The sequence below is a fragment of the Lepisma saccharinum genome, chromosome 7 (genome assembly GCF_977018435.1).
Source record: "Lepisma saccharinum chromosome 7, izLepSacc3.1, whole genome shotgun sequence".
NCBI lineage: Eukaryota > Metazoa > Arthropoda > Insecta > Zygentoma > Lepismatidae > Lepisma > Lepisma saccharinum.
Genome location: NC_139235.1, coordinates 88,169,620 through 88,191,504, shown reverse-complemented (window position 1 = coordinate 88,191,504; position 21,885 = coordinate 88,169,620). Strand labels below are relative to the sequence as shown.

General features: G+C 40.1%; 1 protein-coding gene across 2 annotated transcripts in view; it reads left to right on the top strand.

Moving 5' to 3' along the window:
• Positions 1 to 21,885, top strand: part of Mur89F (Mucin related 89F) — a 122,125-nt gene that overhangs the window by 25,611 nt on the left and 74,629 nt on the right. Inside the window, exon 1 of one of the 2 annotated variants that reach the window (XM_083125576.1) lies at positions 3,724 to 3,861. The exons of the other annotated variant lie outside the window; for it this stretch is intronic. The gene's annotated coding sequence lies outside the window, so the exon portion shown is untranslated. Of the gene's footprint in view, positions 1 to 3,723; positions 3,862 to 21,885 lie in introns of those variants that run through there. 2 annotated transcript variants of the gene reach the window in all.

Below are 21,885 nucleotides of genomic sequence, written 5' to 3'. Positions count from 1 at the left end.
TTTCATGTCTTTTGATTTATGTACTTTGTTCTTCCTCTTCATTATATAATAGTGTTTTTATGTTGTACTTGCTCTGCTGATATGAAAGAGGAATGGATCTACTGTGTTAATGCAAAGAAATTAATAAAGCCATACCCTGTGCATTTCAAAATGTACCCCTTATGTACACTCCTGTTCAGATAAAGTGGCGCATACTTCACCGATACAGACTTACAAAATGTGCCACTTTATGTGAACAGGAGTGTACGGAGGTAAAAAACTAGAACATTCTCGTCTATACTGGAAGTGACGCAATCAGCACCACGCTTTATCCAACTTTATCTACAACAGGGTTACTTCAAGAATCCCATTCAATATACATACACGTGTGTGTGTGTACAGAGTGTCTCAAAAGTAAAAGCGCAAACTGACACAGGTGAAACTACACGATAATAGAAGCAAAAAATTTCAGTAAACATGGGTCTGCAAACGAGCCGTTTTCGAGATAATAGCGAATGTGTGATTACAAGCCGCCACTGACTTCATTGTTTATAAACGTCGTTCTAGTTGGTAAAATGCTAATAATGTGTGCGAATGTGTGGTTAGAAGCTGTCACTGACTTCAGTGTTTGTAGACGTCGTCCTAGTTGGTAAAATACCAATAATACAGTATGAAAAATCATTCTACTTTAACAAGGAGTAAGGCACTCGGTGTTTACAAAATGCAATCAATGACGGCTTGTATTCACACATTCGCACACATTATTAGCATTTGACCAACTAGGAGGACGTTTACAAACAATAAAGTCAGTGGCGGATTCTAATCACACATTTGCGATTATCTCGAAAACGGCTCGTTTGTAGACCCATGTTTACTGAGACTTTTTTGCTTCTATTATCGTGTACTTTCACCTGTGCCAGTTTGCGCTATTACTTATGAGACACCCTGTATATATATATATATATATATATATATATATATATATATATCGTCTCCCCGATGGCGTAGTGGTAACGTCGTCGTCGCGATCTAATCGAGGGATTCGGGTTTGGTACCTGGTGCAGTAGTTCGTGCCCCATTTTAAATGCAGGCCCAGTCCCGATTAGCCTGAGGACTTAAATCTCAAAACTCATGTATTGATTGATTCAATTAGGTTATTTCACCTCGCTTTTCTGTTACTTTTGGATAATTGCGACGATGATGATGAGTGATGATATGATGAAATTTATTAAGGTACACTCACCTCTCGCTCTCTCTCTCTCTCTCTCTCACACACACACACACATACATATACACGCCCCTGAGATTCACCATGTAGTTAAAGGGTACCTTGGGGAGGGCGGTAAGGGCAGCCGGAGCGTAGTGCTGATCACATCATCTCTACAAATGGAAGAATGTGTAGGGCCTTACCTTCACATCCCACATATGCCTTCACGGCATGTTGCAGGCAGATAACTTTACCTCTTGCCTTGTAAATTTATGGTATAAAACAGAAATCAGCGAGATATCAAAATAATAAATTTATTATCTAGTCTTCATACTCAATTATAATAATATTAATAAGAAATGATAATAAATTATTATTGTTATCATTAGGGCTAGGAATTTTATGACTTAGCATACTTTTTTTTTTTTTGGTAAGGGTGATATCTTCCCCAAACATATATAAATTCATATTATGAAGAAAGTAATAAAATTAAGGAGCTTCTTGAGAGCATATTTTGTCATATTTGGTCATTTCTACGTGATAGAGCATATTTTGATGGATTTTCGGTCACATTCAGCATATTTTTGCATTTTCAAGAAATATACAGCCATTTTCGAAGTGGATTCGTTCTTACTCCCATGTTTACTCGAGAGGTTTTTTTTCTTTGTACTGTAGCAAAATCTTTTTTTTTTATTTGAAAATGTATAGAAAGTATTCATTGTGCATTGCAACTCAATGCACTAAAAATAGTACATATGTGAAAATATCTCAGCATTTAGATATTGATGTTTGAAACAGTCCAGTTATAAGGGCATATTTTTCAAATTATAGTGCATATTTTGTAAAATTTTAGGTCATAAGAGCATATTTTATTTTGCATATTTTGGTGATTTTAGGTCATAAAAATCCTAGTCCTAGTTATCATGTTAAAACATGTGATAGACGCGTCTGTAATCCTTAGGAAACCGAGTGTCTACGAAATTATTTCTGGATACGTGCTTAAATATTTGGAAATACATTTGCCTTGCTTTGTTTTGGCAATAGTGCTAGTTTAAGGAACGGAACCTGTCTCCGTTCGAAAATTAAATCGTCCCCTACGTGCTCTAACGAGGTAGGGAAGAATCTAGGATTTCCTGGCTGGGTGAAAAAGAAATACACACAGACCATCGCGTCTGGCACTTTTCCATCCGATGCACCGTTACCCCCTTTTTGTACTGCTTGGCAACATTTCAAGCGAAAGAAATCCTTGGTGACGTATCGAGCCTGGGTCAGTAGTGACAGGCACCCAGTGCAACAATGACCTGGCGCATTGTTGCGACAACGCCTGCATTACGATGCAAAAAAATGTCTGACATGTTCATGTATGGAGATTCAGCATGTTAGGATTTGTGAGATTGCTTATCCCGCTACTTTACGCTAAGCCAAGAACTGCGACAGGTACATAGGATGTCAGTGAAGTGATTGGTCACAAAAAATACTCGTAATCCCCTTAATCTTACCTTAAATAGATCATGATATTATCTTTCGTAATATCCATATAATCACGATTAGTATAGCTAAATGAAATAGAACACTGAAAATATTCGTTCGTTTAGAATGTGCCTAAGTATATAATCCATATACCCACCCTAACCTGAATCTCTATATACGAAAATTCAGTCATCAATCACATCTTATATCGATACACGGTGGAGGCACATTGTACACTGGTCGGATCCCACTTTAAACTGTAGGCCCTGTCCCGATTAGCCTATCTGTGCATAAAGTGGACTTAAAGCAACAAGTCAAACTAACAATCACATCTCATAGAATTTCAATTGCGCTCTCAAGCGTTACATTGACCTCAAAATCTAATTTCAGTAGTAACACCATTAAGCCTTGTTTCCATGATATGAAAAACTCAATGTGCTGACCAATGCAGAAATTTATTTTATTATAAAACTTAAACTAAATAAACTATAATAAAATAAATTTCTGCCTTGGTCAGCATATTGAGTTGTTTTTTTATTTCAGTAGATTAATGGATCAGTATGGATTCAAAATTAATTTCAGTGGAGATTTACAGATCAGTATAGATTCAAAATTAATTTCAGAGAGAGATTTGCAGATCAGTATGGATTCAAAATTAATTTCAGCAGAGAGATTTGTGGATCAGTACGGATTCCAAATTAATATCACTAGAAATTTATGGATCAGTATGAATTCAAAACTAATTTAAGCAGAAATTTGTGGATCAGTATGGATTCAAAATTAATTTCAGTATAGATTTACGGATCAGTATGGATTCAAAATTAATTTCAGTAGAGATTTACGGATCAGTATGGATTAAAAGTAATTGAGTAGGTAACTTGCGTACTTAAGGGAGTGGAATACAAATTGCAGCGTACCTGCCTGTTTACACTGGTTTCAAGTGTAAAAAATGTGCAGCAAGGTGCTTAAAGTGGACAAGGACGGGGCTAAAGCGTTTATTTCTGTCTGCGTAAGTTTAGTCGTCTGAAGGATCCCAATTGCAGCACAGGCAGTGTAACGCGAAACATGTGTTACTTAAGCAGGGCGCATAAGAAGACTCCCTATACTGCCAGGAGAGCCAATACCTACAGTGGTGACCGAATGTCGTGCGACTTGGACCATGATCTCTTCGAAGTCATCTTGCATTTTCACTACGGACCTGCAAGGTAGTGTTTATTCATCTTTACCCCATTTCTTCTCCTTTTGTTAACCTTTGCACCACACTAATACCATATGTGTAACTATACCGTTTAAGTGTAAGTGAACAATAAGATACAGAGAATTGAGAAATTAGTTCTCGTGTACCTTTATAACTTAAAAATCACTGGTGTCCCAACACTAATAATGGAAGGGAATCGGTGATAATGTAATATCATAAAGCATATTGATATTCATTTTGTAATTGCCACATTTACTTAGTACATTTTTTATCATCATGCCTCCCCGACGGCGTCTTGCATTCTAGGGTTCCTGGGTTTGGTACCAATCGGATGCATGCAGTACTTCGAATCGTACCTTAAACTGTAGGTCCAGTTCCGATCAGCACATCTGTGTGTAAGTGGACTTAAGGTTTGGCTGGACCTTTGACCGACGATAGCGAAGCAGTTTTCGAATTTTCTCACGTTTTGAAACACTAACAAGGTATTATTAAATCTGGAAAATTTCATCTACTTGGATTTCACTCTAGAGCATTTTCAAGAATTTTCTTGTGGTTTGCTTTCGTTGTTGTCCTAGATATTCGCAATACTTTAATGGGCTAGTTTTTTCCTGGTTCTCTTTCTTTACTTCAAAGTAAGAATTAACATAATATAATGGTGAGTTAAGTGTCCCTTGCTATTTTCATTCACTGTTCCTTTGCATCCAGTGTGCTTCTAAGGGATTGAATCGTACTGACGCTGTAGGAGACGTGACCTTTGCTACATTGAGCACATTTATATTGATGGCGCAGTGGTAGCGTCGTCGCCTTGCAATCAAGGGGTCCCGGGTTCGATACCCGATGAACCCACACGGTGGTTCGGATCCCACTTTAAACTATAGGTCCAGTCCCGATTGACCTTACTGTGCTTAAAGTGGACTTAAAACACCAACTCAAACGAAACCAAAAGCCTAATGTTGGTATATGCCCTGGGGATTACGTCATGTCCTCTTCTCGTATTTCTTGTCGTTATTTGTGCTTGTGATTCGATTCTGGTCTTCATATCTTGATGTGTTATGGTATTTACTCATAAGCGTCTGGGCAGTTTAGACAACCAGATATCGAATAACTTATATTTGTTCTGATAACAGGACAAACAGCCTATGAGCTAATTCTTCGAAGAAGACAGCTGTCAATATAACAAGCAGTCAATGAAGTTTGGGTGTTATAGAGTCACAGTTCTATTGTATTTCATTTCGAAACCAAGATGACTGATTTTCTCCTGAATTTCTTCGACAACTCAGGTGCCCAAGGTTCCAAAGTTATGAGGAACTTCCATAGCAACATTTGGGTTGCATGAATGTGCTGTCATTTCAGCATATGGGCAGGTCCTCCAACAGCGGCTGCGTAAAAAGATTATCCAGGCACTCTTACTCCGCTTTATGACCCCAACGCCATGGTTCCCGCAAATAGCGCCCAAACCAGGTTCACATCCTTACAACCGCAATGTGCAGCATCACGCGGGGAGGGCGTACCGTGAAAAAGCCTTCCAGACAAAGAAGCCTCTTATTGAGAGTATCCTGGTATGTCCGCGGCATGCGATTCTCCAGGCCCTTTGCAACCTTGAGAGTGATGGAAGTTGGGAGGAGGGGGATCCACCCAAAACATCAACACGTGGTGCGGACTACACGTGTATCTTTGTAGCCTCAATTCACTTCAGGTTCCATTGCCCCCGAGCGTTATTTGGTGTTTTTGGCTGCTATTAGTGTTATTTTGTGGTTTCAGTCAAATTCAACCAAGTCAACAATTCCTCCACTATGCAACGCGGTCATTTCTTCAATTAGATTCTATGCATTATCCAAGGAATTTCTCTGGGTGACCAAGATTTCATTGGTATTGCCCAGGTATGGACCAGATGGTCTGCGCCAAGTCACGAAAAATTAGAAAGCTTATCACTTTTATTGTTAAAATCAGAAATGAAGTTCAGTTAGTTATTATTCGAAGATTGATTGATTGATTTGCTTTATTTTACTTCGCTTTTTATGCCACTTTTGGGTAAAGCAAAGATATGGATGAATGGTGACATCGATGAAGGGACACTCACAAATAAAACACAGAGCAGGATTCGAACTCGAGACCCCTGGCGTAGTAGCGTGCTGTACTAACCACTCGGCCACGGAGGAGGGCTTAGTATTCGAAGATAATAATGAAGCAGAAAATGCATTGCATCGAGAAAACTGAGTGTGCAGTACAGGACTTATTTGTTCTCATATTCTACCGTTTAATCCAAAGAACAAATGGTTTCACATTTTTCAACATTCTAAGGCTTTTTCTTGAACGAGGTGTGTAAAAGTTAATGACATAATATAATAAATATGCATTTCAAGATATATTTTGGTCTCTTCGAAAAGATCTTCTCAATTCATGAATTTCAGTGCATCACACGTAACATGAGCTGATAAAAGTACTATTTGATGCATTTCACTCTGTATTTTGATGCATCGAAAGTACATCATTAGCAGTTTATTCATGTGTAAGTGTAGTCAAGAAAAATTAGCCACATTTGTGTCAATTGACAGATTTTGGGTTGTGCATGTAGTTTCCAATTATGATATACAGTAAAACCTCGTTAATCCGGACTAATGGGGGATAAGTTGACCGGTTTAACGAAAGTCCGGATTAACTGAAATAACCTAAAAGAACAGTAGAAAATGCATTAAAACTCCGTTTATAGCGACAAGACACGTTTATTATGGTGTATTTAAAGGGCATGGGCCAAAATACACTATACAGTACAGTACAAAGTCTGCGGGAAAAAAAATTTCATGAGTGGTTGACTGCCTTTTCTCCTTGGGAAGTTCTCTTGATTAGTTCTAGCCAAATTTAAAACCTTGCATTCTGCTTTTTTTTTGGCCTTTTTGTTGTCCGGATTAAGCTAAGTCCGGATTAACGAGGTTTTACTGTATTTCATTTCGATATTGTTTGAAATACTGATTTAAGTCCACTTTGTGCACAGATAGGATAATCGGGACTGGGCCTACAGTTTAAAGTGAGATCCGAACTACTGAAGAATGTGCCTAAACCGAGTGTCGAACCCGGGACCCATTCATTACAAGGCGATGACTTTACCATTAATTAATTTCATTTCGATATGCACACGCACAAAAAAAGATAACAATAATAATAAGTGAAACGTTAAAGTTCGTGAAAATGTCAGTTTACCTGTTGTTAACCTGTAAGTTTTTTGACGAAACTACTTCGATTTCAAATTCATATATTTTTGATTGCGTTAAGCAGTTATGTCCATGGACATTTTTACACCATGGAGTGTGAGTTACATCTGTGAAGTTTATGTTGACCCTTTCGAAAGCTATTCAAATGTCAAGTTCTCTTTCGTGTATAACTTCTTGAAAACTACGTTCTTGTAGACACACGAGGTTGCGCCGCCTGAATCACAACCAGTACAATCTTCTGTAGTGTCTGTCTTCTTCTGTCTCTTGTCCGTGTGAGTGTCCTTTGATCCGTCTCACCTATCACCATTCATTCTCATTACCGCGATATCAAAAGTGGCGCGAAATGAACCAAATAAAAACAAATGATCGCATAATCTGCATTTCAACTGAGTTTAATGTATTTCTTTAAAAGTATATAATTTAAAATTGAGAACGTGTTCTATTACAAAATTTCTAATCTTCTAGAAATGAAAATTCGCATTTTAAAACTTTCCAAGAGTGTACGCATATTAACCCTGACACTCCCTGTCCATTTGTAGCACTATGTTTTTACTATGAGAAAAGAAAATGCTTTGATGTCAAACATGGCTTCCGCCTTCACCCACAAGAAGGCCAACTAAAAATATTGCCATAATAATGTTGGGAACTGAATAGATACGACACTGAGAGATTAGAGAAGAATGCTGCTGTGCCAGAATTCCTAGTTTCTCCCATAAAAAAGGCACAATGTAAGAAACGCGTACTTTTGTTGGCCTGGTGGGTTCGGCTTTTAAGCATTTACGATCACATTTTAGCGTAAAGGAAAGGGAGTAACACATTCTAGCTTTTATATATGAATCGGTGAGACCAAGAAGGGAAAGATTCCATTCGACCTTACTTTCGGGAAATCAAAACAAAAACCTTATAGCAACCAAAACTGAAGAAGCTTACAATTACAAACTTATTCATCATAAGCATAGTAACAATATTCCATAAGTGATTTGTTTTTAAAACTTTTATTTTTGCTCTGATATGTATTCAAAGTATTCAGCCCATTTTGTTCAAAAAGTGGAATCTTTCCCTTCTTGGTCTCACCGGTTAATATGTACATGTGTGTGTGTGTATATAATATAGCACGAGTGAGCTTCAATGGTCGATTAACGACATTCTCTCGTGGGGGCGCGGGTGAACTTATTTTTAAAAGATGTCGCCCATAAAGGTAAATTCGTTTAGGGGTGATATCCTAATTCTAAATCCCGAAGGAAATGATTGCGTTTACACCCTACGTCGAGTTACTATTACTTTACAACCTCCTTGGAGATGTTAACACACTCTACCTTTCGTTAACGCTGTCGCTTTTAAATAAGAGATCCTAGGTTGAGACACATGTCGCAGTGGTTCGGATTTAACTTTAAACTGTAGGTCCAATCTCGAATAGCGTACCTGAGTATAAGGTGGATTTATATCAAACTTTTTATCGGCATAGACACAAAAGTTGTGTATACAATGAGAACTAATAATGATATGGATGACGGGGAGCAAAGGAACATCCGGGATACGAACGTAGGAACCGTGGTTTGTCAGTGCGATATGCTGACCAGACCACAGAATCCTTGCACTCAGTTCTCTAAAAACTTCGTCGCCTTTCCTAGAATTGAAAACATTATCATGAGAAGTGACAGAGAATAGACACTAGCGTGATATTGAAAAATTATGTCTCCCGTTCTAAAAATAGCCAGTTGGTTGCGTGGGAAAATAGAAGACAAAGTACTGGAAAGTCCCCCCCCCCACTCCAACCAAACGAGTAATATCACTCAGCATTGTCTCCTGCTTAGAGATAGCTATCTATATTTTACATGTATACAAAATTAATTGTTCACATGGGAAACAAGTATTGTTCTCTTCATTGCGTAATACTTATTGTTGTATTGTGATTAACAATAAGACAACCGTACCTGTGAGTTTTTAACGGTAGACCAATGGACGCCAACGCTATTTTAATTAGCAAATTAAGTTTTCAACAGACAAAAGGCTGGATACGCTCTTCATCTCAGTTCTAGATAGAAAATAACATATATCCTCTTGCTGCTGAGAAGAGTGGAACAACAACAAAAATTCCAGACGTTCAACCACGTTAAAACGCCGATGCCTCCTTAATATAACCAGTGCATTAATCCTATTTTATGCTTATTTCTTCTTTGCCATCACAAAGCTTATTGTCATCATCAATTTCTTTATTGCCGCCAGTTCAGAATACCAGCGCTCGAGGTGTAAATTGTTAGTCGTGGGGATGTTTGCTTGAGCCTTGGTCTAGCTCGGGGGGGAATGCTCCTAGGGGACAATGGGGTAACTGGAGGAATGCTTTGCGTAATTTTTACTAGCTAGGGGATACCGTGCCCCTCATCGCCTCCACTTCTAGTTCAAGCACTGCCGTACACATTGGCTCGGTTCACCAAATACTTCGGAATACAGAAAATTACAATAATCTTATCTGGAAAAACAAGTTTTTTGAACACCTTCACCGTCACTACAAGACCTCGACAATTTAGATGCTTTGAATACATACTTTTCTCGGCCAGGACATGCAGAAACGCATAAAATAAAATAGTGACACAGTCAGTGTACAGAATTTCTATTCCAAATGCTCAAATCGACGAAAATAGGAATGAAAATTATCGATTTGGTGCAAAAAGAAGTTTCCATGCAAGTTGTAACGTTACAGATATTTTCATTCAATTCTTACGGAGAAACAAAGTTCAATCCAGTGCTCCAAACTGGGGAAGATACGCGGGGATGCTATCCTCCCAGTTGCTGTTATAACTATTTTTGTCGTCTTCCTCTTCTAAGAGAACCAAACCGAATAAACCTAACCTAGCCACCACAGATTATTACTACCCCACAAAGCTACCAGCCAATGGCAATGTCTCAAACAGTTGCATCAGCAATCACTACCTTTTCAAAAAGCATCCACCGGATAGAGCAATTTGCATAGGCATCCCGCCCCATGCTGATCCACATAAGCGCCCCCCCCTACCCATTCCCAAACTCGGACAAGTACCCCCTCCCCCGCCCCCAGCTTGGAATTTCCACTTCGAGCACTGGTTCAATCGAATGAAGTGTAATGGTCTGATTGTTCAATAACTTAGAGATAAATTTAGAGTCCCAAAGGCCACAAACTGAGCTCCTTAAAACAATTTTAAGTGTTAGGAGACCGCTGGAGATAAAAAAGCGCTTTCCATCCAGAATTACTACAAAAAAATGTATGCTCTTCTCCTGCTTGAAATGCTGATCGACCAAAATTAGGTTCACACTTTGACATGAAATGCCCACAGCAAAGCGTCAGTAGACTATATGATCATCCTGTAGTGCTCTTGAACTCTGCAAATTAGTTCATCCTCCCATCCCCAAAAGAACATAAAACTATTACAGGACACTTTTATGTTCTTGAAAACCCCGTAGAATGTAAAGAGTCCAACATAAAGCTGTCCGCTACCCAGGACTGGCCATTCCGTAGTTGGTCTAAAAGCGTTTCCCACTAATAGCAGCTTGTTTGCATGACTCTCTAAGGATGATTTTACGAGAAAAGTAGCATTTTATTATACTACTGCAGAGCTGTGGCTGTTGACGTCCAACAACAGATGCAAGCAGTTCCTGGGGATGAGTAAATTATGACATTTCTCTTCTATCTCAATGTGTCATTCCATATCAAAGCCAAGTCAGTGTTAGTTTAGTGCAAAGATCCACAGAAAGTGGTTCTTAAGCGGCAATATCCAATTAAGTCGACGGTTTTCTTCCAGCAGCCTTATGGGAGAACCGGTTCTTCCATAAATGTCGTTTTGTAGATGTCCTTGTCGTTAGATAGTACCTATAAAAACCTTCGTCAATGGAATCTGCCTTGTTCAAGAAGCCGAATTAGATTTACATTGAAGTCGTTTTGCAGGTGCTAGGGGTCAGCGTTTACTCCCAAGGCCAACTGTTACTTTCGCTGAAGACTGCTTATTTTAGACCACAAGGGTCGGAAATGAGAGTTGTGGTCCTTCGAAAGCTGACCAAATTCTTTGTATGCAAAATGGCTGTGCTTTAACCCTAACGTGTCCTGTCTCCTGTGCCAAACGTTAAAGCTAACCATTCGCCTGCTGAACTACTGATTTCTTCAGAATTAAAACGCAGCCCAAATTTTGCAAAAACTGTTTCATTTACTACAAAAGTTAGTTTTGACTTCCAAAATACATGAATAGCATGGCAGGAATGAAAAATTACATTTTTATAAGTCTTGTATGCACCCAAAACAACACTTTGACTGGTGTTCACCACACATAGCTTTGGAGCAATGACAGCAGAAGAATCTGGTCATTCTGCTCTTGCTTGAGGGTCAGAATGCACAAATCTTCCTTTCTGGTTGTTGTTGAGTATGTGCATTGGGTTTTGCATTTCCACATTCAGGATGATAGCAACATCTTACGAAGTTGTTGTGGAAGTTTTGGTGTACGTAGACACTAACGTTTCGTTCGCAAATTAAAAACCATTAAAACACACTGAAGGAACACTTGTAAAATGACACCGATATTTACCTGTTAGTCTCTCCGATCCAAATGAAGGTAGACGGGACGAGGAGCGAAAGATTTTAATGAAAGGGGGTGAAACAAGATGCGTACACATGCGCAGTCTGCCAGACGACGCATTAACTTTCTATGGTTTTAAATCGAAGACATGTCTAGGCGGGAATATGGAGATGACGTCTTTCTCGATCTTAAGAAGGGCCTCCCCGATGGCGCAGTGGTAGCGTCGTCGCCTTGTAATCAAGGGGTCCCGGGTTCGATTCCCGGTGGAGGCACATAGTGGCTCGGATCCCACTTTAAACTGTAGGTCCAGTCCCGATTAGCCTTAATGTGCATAAAGTGGAGTTAAAACACCAAATCAATCCAATCCAATCCATCTTCGTTGTAACGAACGCGGTAAAAACAAGGTGATAAATGCAAAGTCTGATTAAAATGACCCCAGATTGCCATTTGGCGAAGAGGGACAATTACGCACCAGTTGTATATTTATTTCAATATCGTCAAATTGGGCACTGCTGTTTAAAAAAGGGTTTAGTATGCAAGAGAGTATGAAGTTCTCTCCATGTTGCAAGTGGAAACTGTTTTTCAAGTCGATTATTAAGCTAGACACGATGTTTGAATAATATGATTAATAAGTATTTACAGAATCCCATGCCGGTTCAAATCCGGGAACTTTTCTAACGGTGGAAGCGGCCCCGGCGCCTACCCAGCGTCGAATAACATGGGTACCTGGGGAAACCCAGGGGGGTAAAGGCGGTCAGGGGCTTAATGCTGATCACATCACCCCCGCTCACGACCGGATCAAGAAAGTGTGGGGCGTTACCCCCACACCCCCTATACGCCTTCATGGCGTGGTGCTATGCACAGGGGAACACTTTACATGTATTCCTTATGGGAAATCAACTTCAACTTCAAGTTACGGCTAAACAAATGCGAGTTTCCACTTTTCCTACTACTATGACATAGTTCAACGTGTCCCTTTTCCGTCCATGTACTTTTCTGCGTCATTGGATGTTTGATATTCCCGAGAGAACGAATAAAATAATGATCCCATAATCCTAATGCATTTCCCCTTGCCTCCTACGGCCATCCTGGTAGTGTTGTCAAACCTGATGTGCATAAAAGAGCTAAATATGAGTTTCAAGGAGCTATGTTAATGAAGGCTGCATAAAGTGCCTCCTAGGGTAATTTTAGGTGTCAGAGGGGTGGGGGCGCTGCTATTACCGTTAGCTTTAAAGTGATGGCAATTTATTCTCAATTTTCACCGCCAAATTTGGCGGCATCGCCCATCTCAATAATCCACTGATGCTCATATGAAATCGAAAATCCCGGATAACAATATTGTCATCTTCACCTCAGCCACGGCGCTGGGTGACGTAAGAGGGGGTGGGTGGCGCAGCCAATATAACAATATCATGTCACGTGCAAAATGTACACTCATGGCAAAAGTTGGTCTTTACGGGCCGGAGCCAGTGGTGGCATCATGGTGGGGCAGGGGGCGGGTGCCACAGTTCACAGCCAAACGAGTGCACGAAAGAGCCAGATCTGGCTCCAAAAGAGTGAAGTTGGCAACAGTGATCGGCAGCTGCCACAGCGAGATAGACCTAGGGGAAATTGTCCCTCTCCCCCTTAAGATATATTTTATACGGGGTGTCCGAAAAGTCACGTAACCGAGATTTTGAACGTACGTAATTTTAGTTCAAAAAGCTATAGAGACAATGAAACTTACACTGGGTTTTATCCATGTTTGTTAACAATTCGTACATTTTTTTTAACCTTAGTAACCTTTTCACCATACTGAATGTTTATGTAGAGCATGATTTTCTTGTTTAATATTTTAAAAATGACAAAGTTAATATCCAGTGAAAATTTCGATCTCGGTTGCGTGACTTTTTGGACTCCCTGTAGTTAATCCCCACCCCTCCTCTAGAACGCAGCAATGCAATATCCACATTTTCAATCCGGTCCTCCCCGCAAGAATGCTGATGTCTCTGAATACCGGAAGTACCATTGTTGTTATTGTTGTTGTGGCTATACCTCTGATGCAGAACGAGGAAAGTCCAAACATTTTGTATGTCTCCTCGCAGGAAGATCAACTCGACATTCTGTACGGCAACCCAGATTCTTATGGGCCATCTGCGGATGGAGAAGAGATGAGTCATTTCCGTGCCATTGCTCTGCAAATAATCCTCCTAGTTTTGCATTTGGGTGCCCCGATATGGCACTCCCATCGTAGCGGGTCTTCTCCGCCGCATAAGTACGTCGCAATGAGGTTCCAGGGATAAAGGCGTTGCCTGTTCTGGAATAACGGCTCCCGACGTTAGTTATAAGGTTGGGTTTTGCCCTACAACTTCCTTCATCTACCTGTTCCACTGTTCATCAAATGCTCGGACACTTGCTTGCTAGTGGCCTTCTGGCAAATCTAATCAGGCAGAGTGTACGAGTGGAGGTATCTGACCGTTTAATTAGCATTCAAACCTCTTCCGTACTCTGAACTGTACAGTTCCATCACTTTCGTAAAGCACCAGCCTCTTCTCTAGCTTCAGAACGAGTCACTTTTCTACCAAGCCTTCAACCGCCTCGCAGAAGTGCTATCCCCACAGAATTAAGCACCAACTCTTTACCCTCTACTATACGTTCGGTATGGTTAGTAGGCTCCCATCGTGAAGGGGCTCTGTGGAAATAATTGGACTACATAACAAAAAGTAATCCGTCCATTTAAGATGAGGACTCCATGAATCCAATTCCACTTAGGCAGCCAGAGACTTGAATCTTTCACGTTTATTTACTTTATCAAAACCCCTTTTCTTCCCTCTCACTTTTCGAGTTTTCAAACTTTCACGTTTTTAACATTCGCGTTTACAAAAAATAAGCTGCACTCATTATGAAAATTATCAAAATATTTATCTGATGCTTCTAATTCTTGGAACTTCAGTACTAGAATTATCAGGTGTTTCACCTACATCACAAACTGTTGCGTTGTGCCAGTTCTTGTAAGCATACGGAATTCAAGCGGGCGGACGGGAGACACAGACATTCGTGATTTGAAACAAACGTGCAGTTGGTGCAGATGTAACGAACGCTGGTTGGTGGATATTTCCTTGCAAACGACAATGGAATTGGCCCCAAAAATTGCGGGTGTGTGCATCCTGACGTCACATGAAACCCACCTACAGCCGCTTGATAATTTGTAATAAAGAACTGTTAACAAAAGATTGTTAGAAAGCCAGAGGCGTCTCCTGAACGCATGCGTCAATTGTGGGGAAAAGGACAGCTTGCTCTGCGACGACATTCATGAGCATTTCTACATTCTAATTTCTTCATATAGGAGAAGTTTTTATTTTACACGAGAGCGCTGAACTAAGCTTATATTACATTTCTTGGATCTGAAGTGACGCATGCGTCAATTGTGGGAAAAGAATTATTACTTTCATTCACTTCAGATCCAAGAATGTAATATAAGCTTAGTTGAGCGCTCTCGTGTAAAATAAAAACTTCTCCTATATGAAGAAATGAAATTAGAATGTAGAAATGCTCATGAATGTCGTCGCAGAGCAAGCTGTACTTTTTCCCACAAGTGACGCATGCGCAGCATCGTTAGGACAATTGGGGAGCTATTTGAAAGCAATAATAGCGGATGGTCCCGATATTCAGGAAAAAACAGCGCCGATGTAACACAAGCGCTGACCACGTGTCACCCAAAGAAAACCCGTTGGGCAGAACTTGGCCCTCAACAGGTTGTATACGCAACGGAGTGTTTCCCTCCCTTTTTCAAAGGCTGTAAACTTACATAGGAGAACTGTTTCTTCCTACACTCAATTTTCGAGAACTTTGAACATTGTCGTGTACTCCAAAGAGAAACTGAAACAAAACAGTACAAGGTGATAATGTAAAGAACAAGATTAAAATATCCTCGTGGGTAAAAGTTGCCACTTATCGCCGTAGAGTTAGGCAACACACGTAACACCTTACAGGGAAGCGAACATTTCAGGATCTAGGTTTCTCATTTTTATTGACGGTGGCTGTACATGCGTTAAACTGAATTCCAATTCACTTGTGCTAGTGACTGTACAACAGAAAGCTTCAACTTGATTGATAATTTTCATAGGAGACGAGGTTACTGAGGTCCATGGTATGCTAATGTCCACTCCTGCTCCACCACAACAAAATATATGCCAGTGGAGCTATTCCCATTAGGCTATTCTTATACAGAGAGGCATACTTCACCTCACATTCCCCATGTCTGGTTCGTTGTTCTCTCTCGATTTGCAATCCAGCTTGTTATTCTATTCGCGTTTCGCTTGTGCTTCTACAAGTATTTATAGCTTTAGCTGAAAACAAACAATTGGATAGACATCACTGGACAATGGGCTATGAATAAGGTACAGAGGTTGGTAAAGTACAAAATGGCCCAACACTCGTGACATAAACGACAACAAATTTGCTTAACGTGAGTAGACTTGAATTTGATAAAAGGCTCTTTCATTTGCACATTAAAAAGCGTAATTTGTAAACGGACTTTCAACAATGACCTTTACAATAGTTGTTTTATATTGTTTCCATTCTAACCAATGTACACTCCACGAAATGTAACCTGCTTACGATTAATTGATTGATTTAGAATTCGTGGGTGCGTGGGCACATATGGCCATTTTGCACCCTTCAATGTATACGGGGGAAATATCCCTTTATCTAAGGGGCGTAAAAAGCCCCTTGAGAAAAATTAAGAGTTTAAGGTAGTAAAAGGACCTGCAGAAGACAAACACAGTACATTAAGAGGGCGGTGGAGTTTGGCGAAGGTCGCCGTGGAAAGCGCTTAAATTTAACATAGGCTTTTTTGCATTTTGTTGAATATAACGTTTTAGGACAAAAATTTGCCTGAAAACACGCAGTACATGTGAACTTACTTTATGAAACTTTGAGTACATGACACATTTATGCAATTTCAGTTCGAAAAATGTGCACAAATTCCATTATTTCTTTTCAATTTCCCATAAGGGAATACGTAAATAAGCACAGAATGGTTATACGATTTGTGGGTAGCACCAACGAAAATGGCCATTATGATGCATACTAACGTAATGCTCAATCCTTTTATGACTAAGCTAGGGAGGGCTTTTCTTTCAAAAGTCACTTGCACAGCCCAAAATGATTGTTTAAAAATGTCATGTATTATCGACGGCGAAAGATACGGCCGCTTCAGCCGAATTTCATTCATCGTAGTTCGCCACTTGGCCACTAGATGTCTCTGTTCGAAAATTGCCTCACCGGGACAGGAAAACTCTTTTGATGCCAACCTCGAGGCCACTCTTAAAAATATAAACTAAAAGCTTCCTCACAGACAATGGAAGAGACCAGCAATTCGTAAAAAAATATATATATTTGTTTAAACACTTTCGTCATTACCCAACATGAATGTCAAAAGGTTGGGAAAATGAAAAATTCTGTCCGAGAAAAGCAAAATCCTATCTTCAAATAAAAACTTAAAACGTCATATTGCAGACACGGTGCATTGGAGGATCCAGCTCTCGCAGCAAGTGATCATGGGTGAGACGGCTGTGTGCAATACGCAGCCGAGTTACAACATTTAGAGTAAAATTACACATTGGTAAAGCTACCCGTGCACATTGCATCATTCGGTGAAGGCATATTCCCTACATATTCATAATCTCGGCTATCTGTCGAGGTGATGTGATCAGCACCACGCTCCGACCATCTTCATCTCGCAGAGTTCCCAACCAAGCACCTATTTATTAGAGGCTGTGTAAACCCCAGGGCCACACCGTGGAGGAACATTGCTGGAAATCACCCAGCAAGGGAATCGAACCCGAGTCTCCCGCGTGGCAGTCAGACGCCCTACCGACTGAACAGCTCTAAAATTACAATTAAAAGTGTAATTTTGGTTTAAATGTGTCTTGTACTGTCATGGGATGCGTTTTTAGTACATAACACACCCTTTTGATGCATTTCTACATGTATTTTGATCATCCCATTAGCAACATATTTATCAAGTGATACAGTTTGGGTCCCGTGTGTATCATCCTGGTTTATAGTATCGTATTTCAATACCTCCGCAGCTAAACTACGGTACAATGGAAAATACATAAGTCACTTCATAAATCGGCGTTTTCCCAGTTCTCTCATACGTCCGCCAGAAAGAAAATGAGTCCCCCTCCCAAACCATATCCATAAGTCAACGTCCCTGGAGTTATCCTCTGACGTGCGTCATGCAGGAACGAAACAATTGACGGGAAACATATATTTATCCTCTGCAATTCAGATGGACCCGGCCTTGATTTCAGACTCTTCCCCAATGTAGGATTTTTTCCCCAACAGCTCTGTTGCACATCCCAAGTTATTTCATGTGATTCTTGGGATACAAAGATGAGAAAAGACCATATGTTTCCCAGGTAAGTGCATTCAGAATGCCTTTTCGTAAAACAAAACATGGAAAACACATATAATTTTAACATTTTCCCCGTCGATCTTTGTTGACCGTCAATATGTGTGTTTCGGCGCGCATTACATATTGTGAATTCGTATTTCTCTAGTAAGGAGACCTCGTCTTCTGAATTGAGAGGAAAGAATGGGCATGGTCACTGCAAAAACAAGCAACCTGAACGCATATATCAAATAGAAATGTTAAAAGTACGTACAATTTAGTCCAGATAACCATACGTATTCTAATCCATTACTCTGCCCCTGTTGGCTAGGATCGGACTCGTAACCCGAGCCTTTGGTGGCGAGATCGTGAGTCGACCACTGAACGAACGTGTTCAACGAGGGAACGATGTCTTGGTGCGTGTAAGAGTGAATGTTTGAATGTTTATGTGCGCTGTTATGGAGCCACTCCAATGAGCAGTGAAAAAAATTTACCCGTTGAACAGAAAATGAGTCAGTATGTACGCAAGTATCTATGTGCATGGTGTGTGTGTGTGTGCGTGTGCGTGTGTGTATGTGTGTGTGTGTGTGTGTGAGAGAGAGAGAGAGAGAGAGAGAGAGAGAGAAAGTGGGGGTGCATATATGGCCTTTACTTTCACTGGCATATTATAGCTATCTTTTTATGCTTATCTCGTATTCATTTTTTAAAAAAAAATTGTGTTCTTGTATGTTACTGTATTCCCCTGAACTCTCCGAATGTCGTGATTGTACCTTGTCATCAAGGGATCCCGGGTTCGATCTCCATGGTGGTACATCACTTACATCAGATCCCAGTTTAAACTAACCATACGCTGAGCATAAACAGGCCTTACCCAGGGCCGGATTAAGACGAAATTGGGCCTGCTGCTGAAACAATGAAATACCGTCGATTGTTTTCTGTACAACTAACTTTCAAGGTGAGAAATTGACTCCGTCGCACTTACCGAACAATAATAAAGTGGCAACAATCGCCAAGATTATGAAAAAAACGCAGCTAAATTACTAAATAAACTGTTTAACGTAAAATTGATAGCATTAACTTGAAATCTTCGGTGAACAATAAACACAACGACGTTATAGTGACTGTATAATAAGTAACGCTGTGTCTAGACATCCGAAATTGGGGCTCCAAATTTCATTCTAAGATTTATTTTTAGGTTAAAAACTGTTCAGCTTTCGGAAAATTCTCGTCTGTTTTCATCTGGGCGGATTTCAGGAATAGGCCTAATGCTGCAGCATAAATAGCACCCACCGTAATCCGTCACTGACTTACACCAAACTTTACCTCCTGAATGCAGAGATGATGGTTCCTCAATGGCTTGAGTAGCGTCGTCGCCTTGCAATCAACGGTTTCCGGATTCGATATCCAGTTGTGGCACATAGTGGTACCACTTTAAACTCTAGGATCAGTTCAGATTAACCTGTCTGTGCATATAGTAGACTAATAAACGAAAACCGAACTCAATGACTTGAATACGCCATTCTGAAGAGGTCCACATTTACGTAGCTTTTCTTCACTAGGAACTCTGCGCACAAATACTGTCAATATTAAGTGTACCCTTCCAGTTTGCATGGGAAAGCAAAGAATCTACGCATATGCATATACTGGAAGTATACACTTGAGATCAGTTGATATCAGATGTGTTTTTGGCCAGCGTCCTCATCTCAAGGACATTTCGTGAGTTCGTTGACACGGAATCTATCTATACTTGTTCCTGACATCAGGTACAGGTGCCGGTCGAGTTTGCGGTGAAGTCACTTCAGTGGGAAGGTCTTCAAAAATTCCACCTGCTAACCCCCCTGCACTTCCCCCCCTTCAGAAACCCGCTCTGTGATCTTTGCCCTCCGGCGTCGGGTCTCGAATGTGACTCACACACAAAGATTGCACAATTCGGTTTCTTTTACGAAAAACCTTGACGGGGAAACAGGGGATAATGATACAAATCGTCTTCTTTATATCCTTGATGTGTGGTCATGAAGCTTGAATGGAGCTTAGGGTGTGTTTACGCCATGCAGATCTCAAAAGTATTTTGGAAAGTTACTTTTTAAAATTTAAATATAACTGAGAGTTACAGTCAAGGTTACTAATTTGGAAAGACTAACAAGCGACTTCCAAAGACTCTAAATTTATTTATCCACACTTTGCCAACGCACAAATAGCTAATACCATATATATCTCTGAATGCAAGACGACTCCGAATCTAAGACGACCTCCATTTGCATTACAGAAAAACTATTTTCAAAACTTACAAATAGTTACCTTATTACAAGTAACTGAAGGAGACAATAAAAGTACTGGTACACAAAAAATAAAATCAGATACAGACATCCCTTAGTCAGATACAGATCCCACTTGGTCCTCCTCACTGGAATTGTCCACAGAATCTTCAGTGTCACTGCTACTGTCATTGTGATCTTGCTTTTCATCCCATAGTACATCGTCTTCACTCTCATCTAATGCATTTGATACACAGCACTTCTAAAAGCAGTTCACAATTGATGCACTGGATACGCGTGTCCGAGCAATCTGGATCCATTCCGCAAAGAAAAGAAAAACTCCACATCATATGCCACGAAAGTAAGACGACCCCATACTTCTGGGCACGCGGCAAAAAAAAAAAAAAAACAACTCGTCTTGCATTCAGAAATATACGGTATATTATGGACTAATTCTTGAAACTTTTCTGGCGGCGAATGATCAAGAGGTTTTCTCGGAATATCAACCAGGCGATTTCTCACTTCAATCCCTGAAGATGAGAGTACGTTCCTTCTGGGAAGGTCGGAAGCCTATCCGAAAATTACCTGGTTCATACCCCGACAAAACCTCTTCACCATCTTCACCTAATTTATTGTCATAGTACCATGTAATAACGTACAACCAAATTCATCAAAAATTTATGGGATTTATACGTGGTCTGTAAATTTAAAAGTGACAACACTGTCAGGAAGAGACGATAACACCGTGCAGTGTCAGACGATGAGCCTTGTCAGTTGGGGTCCATGTCGATGTGTGGAGTACCAAAAGTGGTCGGTGCAGCGAGAGCTGTTGTGCATGTATACGGTTGAAATGAACACCATTTTGTTCACTGCCCTAAAACATATTTACAAAGCTATAACAGCGATTGTGGATGGAAATCCCGGTAGTCCGTGGCAAAAATGCACGAGAATGTTATCAAGACTTGCATGAAGGTTGTAGCAGCAATACCTAGCCTTATCTGATAGTTTGGTAGTTTGATTTATTTCCATCCACTTGATCATAAGTACAAACAGCACTATGGTATGGGATAGGTCAATTACATGTATAATTTTGAGTAAAAGTATAAAGGAGTATAAAATAACATAAAAAAATAGAAGAAAAATCAAGGTTATGTCTATTAATGAGAAGAAGAGTCAATGAAAAATATGATCTAAGTAATCCTCTGTGCTATAAAACAAATACTTCAATAGCAAGCCCTTTACTGTCATTTTAAATTTAGTTGGATTATGATTCTTGAATTCCTCTGGTAGTTTGTTATAAAGTTCTACACCTTGAAATCCTAGACCATTATGTGTTTTGGATGTGCGGACAGTAGAAAGGTGGAGGGAGTTATGCATACGAGTGCTGTATTTGTGTATGTCCAGATTACAGATTGGATAAAATCGTTGGGAAGGTTAAAACACGGTCTGAGGTTATTGAAATCGGCAAATGTGTTCTTTGATTTTTGATTGATTTGGTGTTTCAAGTCCGCTTTATATGCACAGTAAGGGTAATCGGGACTGGACCTACAGTTTAAAGTGGGATCCGAAATACTTGTGCCTCCATCGGGTATCGAACCCGGGACCCCTTGATTACAAGACGACCATGGCCGTAGGCAGAAAAAATTT